Genomic DNA, 6,000 nt, shown 5'->3' with positions numbered 1-6,000 from the left:
CATTGCTTGTAAAGCCCTCTCGCAGTGTCCGGAGCAAGTATGGTGGGTCTGACACACCGGTGTCAATGTGTTCTTTTTTCCATTTCCAGGAGTGTATTTACGATGGAGTTTGTGTTATCAACTGCTCCATTCGTCACCTTGTTACAGGAAAGCAACATTACAGCGCCACATATTGTAGTGAGTGCACATTAAGGTATCTTTGGGTGTCAACAGTTTGCTTTGGTGGTTCTATAAAGTGACTTAGGTGGAGCATAATGTTTGCTTGGAGGCGACATCTCACATATAAAAAGACATGGAGGATTATATTTTGTGATAAGACAGTTGGGATTGACTGTTTAACGTGCATGACCTCCAACGATACACAAAACTTTTAATTATGTTTATGTGTTTATTAACGATTTCAGTGATTTAAACTTTGAAAATACGCTGTTTTCCTCCTTTTTCAATGTTTTTTGAGCATTTTGCGACATATGTACTCATTATAAAGTCACTAGATTTGTCATGATGGACATGGCTGAATGCTATAGATACTGGTTTGGCCAGCCAGTTCTACAGCATCTGCTATCAACATCCAAGACTGCAGCGCACCACCCTGATTACCTTGGTTACCTTGATATCTTTTCCATTTACAACTGGGTGTAGATGCCAAGGAACAGCAAGAAGATGAAGAATGAAGATTGCAACCAGTCACAATATAGCAGCAGTAGGAAACCCGGAATGTGAAAAAAAATGGTTCTGAGCACTATGGGACTTAACTTCTGTGGTAATCAGTCCCCTAGAACTTAAAACTACTTAAACCTAACTAACCTAATGGCATCACACACATCCATGACCGAGGCAGGATTCTAATCTGCGACCGTAGCGGTCGCGCGGTTCCAGACTGTAGCACCTAGAACTGCTCGGCCACTCCGGCCGGCTTCCCAAGTCTTGTGTGATCCATATCTGTCTGTAACTTAGAGCTTAATGAATTACAGTCATCAGAAAGCACATTTGCTCTAGGGGTTACAGTGACTGATGCTCTGTGCTGTATCGTTCCCCAAGGAATGTGAAACAAAAATATACCAACAACATTAGGAAAAGCCTCTGGGTTTCTCCAACAGAACTGAAGTTTTGCTATTTTTTATCTTAGTTAATTTTTTGTATACAAGTGGAGGCTTTGCTGAAGAAGCTCAACAACACAAGCAATACTAAACAGTTTTTAAAAAATTAGTGAACTAGAACTAAATGTTTTATGTAACATTACATGCTGAGATTACTTGAACACTAGATATGGAGAAAAAATTTGTGTGTAGCTCAATAAAGAGTTTAATATTATTTTGCTAAACAGATGTTTGCAACTACTGAGTGGGCTTGATTTTGAATTTTTTGAAGATGGAAGCATTAAACTGAGATACTAAAAGAAGAAGCAACATAGAGAAAATTCATGACACTGAATTCTTGACATAAATTTTCTTTTTTCTTCTTTGCTTCAAGTTGGTTTTTTTATTTCTTAAAAATTCTTATTTTTCCAAAAGTGAGGTAAAACAGTAAAAAATGCTTGAAAAAAGGCTGTTTTGCTTATTTTTCCTTTTTGCACAGATGTAAAACATGTTTTTTATTTTGGTAAAAATGTTTTTGAGGTATTTTTGCTTGATTTTTTCTCGATTTTGCTTGAAATTTGACAATTTTGCTCATTTTTGGAAAAGTGAGCTAGAATATACAAGTCGTTTCAAAGATATTCCCCCTAAACCTATTATTCCAAATACCTTTTCGTCATTTCTTTCACCCCAGAAACAATATGTATTACATTGCTTTGAGCACTCTACATATCTGCCAAGTTTCATCAAGATCGTTTACTAACACCTGTGAATGTTCCCTTGTTAGTAGAGGAATCTTTCGTGCAATGATGTTGTATACTTGGTTCTAAGAAATCCCTTACACTGTCACAACTACCAGAGACCAGGTGACTTTTTAGTTTTTGTTTGAATATAGACAGTGTTTTTAAGTTCTTGATGATGCATGGGAGTTTGTTATAAAATATGCATCATGCCATTTCAGGATCTTGTCACTTAAGTTTTTTTGGTTATCCTCAGTAATGGGGTATATTTTTTCTGCAAAGCTGTAGAGTTTTTTAAAAAAACATAGTTGTTCATATGTGCACAGTATAGGCACTGTCAGTGGTTTGATTTCCTTAAAGTTATTTCTGCAGAACTGGTTTTTATAAATTTAAAGACATGAACTTCTCGTATGAAAATGAAGTGTTTATCAATAGTTTTATAAGCTGTCTCTTTGCAACTGCTGTTTTAGCTAATTTTTTGGTGAACTGTTGACATGTTCTGCTAGTGTTGTTTCGAATGATGTACAAGCTATGTAACTCAACTCAGTCAAAATGTTGCATGGTTCCTGAACTGTGCTTGATATACTAGCAGCAGATAAAACAAACATTCCTTCTATTATCACATTCTTGGACAGAAAAAAATGAGATGAACAAACTATATAAATAAAAATTTTATGTTTGTTTGTTCAAAATCGTTAATTTGCGAAAGTTCTAGTCTAATTGCTTAGCAATTTTGACCAATGTTGCATTCTAAAACAGGTGTGTCTTTAGGATCTATTTCTTAAATATATGATGTGTACTGTACATATACATAGCTTTTGAGATTTTTTGTAACAACATTCCTTCATTATTAAATTTACATAAATATACGTGTTTAATATATTTAAAATATAGGTATATAAAAACGTGTGTATCCCAATAGACCACTGTGTCAAATGATAATTAAATCAAGACTTTATGCTGCTGACAGCCATTGATATACATTAATGGGGACAGTTGAAAATGTGTGCCCTGACCAGTACCCGAACCTGGGATCTCCTGCTTACATGGCAGATGCTCCATCCATCTGAGCCACCAAGTGCACAGAGGACAGGACGATTGCAGGGACTTAACCCTGGCATGCACCACGTGAGACCCACATTCCAAATTTAACGTCCACACACTTCATTCTTAGCTCCTGTCCATTACACTCATTACTCATGGCAGACAATCTTACCAAGTCCTGTAAGAGTTCGGGCAATACATGTGTATCTTCACGGAAGAAGAAGGTCAATGATTGATTAGCCTGAACTATATATGAAGATGGTATCTGCTCTTTCGGACATGTCCAAAAGAACAAATACCATTGGTGACCATGCAGCCCTCCAGAATGAAATGACAATTAAATCAAGACCCTACGCTGCCGACAGGTGTTGATACACATCAATGGGGACAGCTATCCCATTGGCTCTAACTACCCTGTAATGATATTGGTTATTCTTGTTCCAGGCTGAGCTGGCCCTAATAGGCCACATCTGTGCAATGACTATCCATTACAACAGACGCTAAGAACACACAGCAGCAGTAATGCACTATGACTACAATAAAGCCTTTACACTGAATAAACACAACCAAATGCACATTTGCAATCAATGCACAGGGTAATCGCTTATGTGAACCATCACTGATTTGTACCTGTAAATAATAATGTTCACTGGAGTAAAATATGGAATATACGCTGGCCGGTGTGGCTGTGCGGTCTAGGCGCTTCAGTCTGGAACCGCGTGACCGCTCCAGTCGCAGGTTCGAATCCTGCCTCGGGCATGGATGTGTGTGATGTCCTTAGGTTAGTTAGGTTTAAATAGTTCTAAGTTCTATGGGACTAATGACCACAGATGTCAAGTCCCATAGTGCTCAGAGCCATTTGAACCATATGGAATATCCACTGAAGACCCAAAAAAACTGGTACACCTGCATAATACCGTGTAGGGCCCCTATAAGCACACAGAAGTGCCACAACGACATGGCATGGACTAGGTTAATGTCTGAAGTAGTGCTGGAGGGAATTGCCACCATGAGTCCTGCAAGGCTGTACATAAATCCGTAAGAATACGAAGGGGTGGAGAGATCTCTTCTGAATAGCATGTTGCAAGGCATTCCAAATATGCTCAGTAATGTTCATGTCTGGTGAGTGTGGTGGCCAGCAGAAGTGTTTAAACTCAGAAGAGTGTTCCTTGAGCCACTCTGTAGCAATTTTGGATGTGTGGGCTGTGGCATTGTCCTGCTGGAATTTCCCAAGTCTGTCGGAATTCACAATGGACATGAATTGATGCAGGTGATCAGACAGGATGCTTACATATGGGTCAGAAAACCACTTGATACAATTTGAAAGGAGACCCATCCTACCAAACAACATGTTTCCAGTCATCAACAGTCCAATGTCAGTGTTGCTTTGTATTGTGCAATCCTGAAGGGTACACAAGTAGGCCTTCGGCTCTGAAAACCATATTGATAATGTTTCGTTGAGTGGTTTGCGTGCTGACACTTGTTGATGGCCCAGCATTGAAATCTACAGCAATTTGCAGGGTTGCACTTTTGTCACATTGAACGATTCTCTTCAGTCATTGTTGGTGCCGTTCTAGCAGAATCTTTTTGTGGCTACAGCGATGTTGCAGATTTGATGTTTCACAGGATTCATGATGTTCACAGCACACTTGTGAAATGGTCATATGGCAAAATGCCCGCTTCATTGCTACCTTGAAGATGCTGTGTCCCATCGCTTGTGTGACAAGTATAACACCACTTTCAAACTCACTTAAATCTTCATAAACAGCCGTTGTAGTAGCAGTAACTGATCTAACAACTGTGCCAGATGCTTGTTGTCTTATATAGGCATTGCTGACCGCAGCGCCATATTGTGCCTGTTTACATATCTGTCTTTTTGAATATGCATACCTGTACCAGTTTCTTTGGTGGTTCAGGGTAAATATGTATGGAGTGAGCATTCAGATGTACAGAAGGAGAATTTTGTTCACAAACATCTCCTGAAGTTCAAGTCAAGTGATTTTGGCATGGTGAATTTCAGTCCATATAGTGCTTGCCATATATTGAGTGTTATTACTTCACTAGTAGAGATAGATCACCTTCAGAAGTTCTGCAGAACTTTGTATACTTGTTTCATAAACATCTTAACAGTCTGATATGTGAAACTGAAGTCAGCTTAAAAATATGATGAACAAGAGTGTTGTGTTTTATCGCCACAATGTCTTAGCTCGGATTTCTCTTTATCTGTGTTTTTTTTCGGTTACAGGAAGATGTAATATCCAACAACATTCTTTTATGTTGTTGTTGGACTTATTTATACTGTCAAATCTGTTTTACTGAATTACCTTACAATGACACTGTACCAGACATCGAAATGTCACATAAAAAGAATGCATTTGTAACTATGAAATTGTTAACAAAAATAAGCTTATCACACTACCTGTTTATCCACTATTATTTTCAGATATTTGACTCTTTATTCATGCTTCAGGAAACTAGAACACAAGTAAACTATCTCATGCAGAACTAGTTATATACACTTGCCTGCATAATTTGGAAGAAATTAATAAGACCATCATTTATGGAATAACAAATACAAATATAAGAAAATAAACAAATTTTATCTACATATGAACAAAGCACAAGTATGTACACACTTATTGGCAGTTTACTCAAACACATTTGAAAAATTTGTCTAGCATTTGTCTCATAAGTGCAGAAATTAGCTCTACAGTACAAGACTTTATAGTAACATGTCTTGACATTTTTTCAACATACAAAGTGCATCACATCAGCGTAGCATTTACAGTTATACGTTCGTTGTACATAGCTATGAAAAGTAACTAGTCTTCTTTTCACATACTTGTCTTTACATCCACTGCAACAACAATATTGCATCACATCTGTTACTAATACTCAAAAGTGCAGTAACAGATATAAAACAAGGCGAATAGATGTAATATTAAAGTTTCGTTACTACCGCAAAATGTAGACAAACAGGCATATCCCAAAATTACGTGACTAGCACGGTTTGATGTTGGACCATGTTTCAGCCATGTAGTATATGTATCTGTGGCTTTAGGTTAGCCTATTGTGCTTGCTTTCAACATCAAACCAGGCTAGTCAGGTGATTCTGGGATGACACAGCTTGTCTACAGTTT

The sequence above is a fragment of the Schistocerca serialis genome, chromosome 4 (assembly GCF_023864345.2).
Source record: "Schistocerca serialis cubense isolate TAMUIC-IGC-003099 chromosome 4, iqSchSeri2.2, whole genome shotgun sequence".
In the NCBI taxonomy this organism is placed as follows: domain Eukaryota; kingdom Metazoa; phylum Arthropoda; class Insecta; order Orthoptera; family Acrididae; genus Schistocerca; species Schistocerca serialis.
This window is presented reverse-complemented; position numbering follows the sequence as displayed.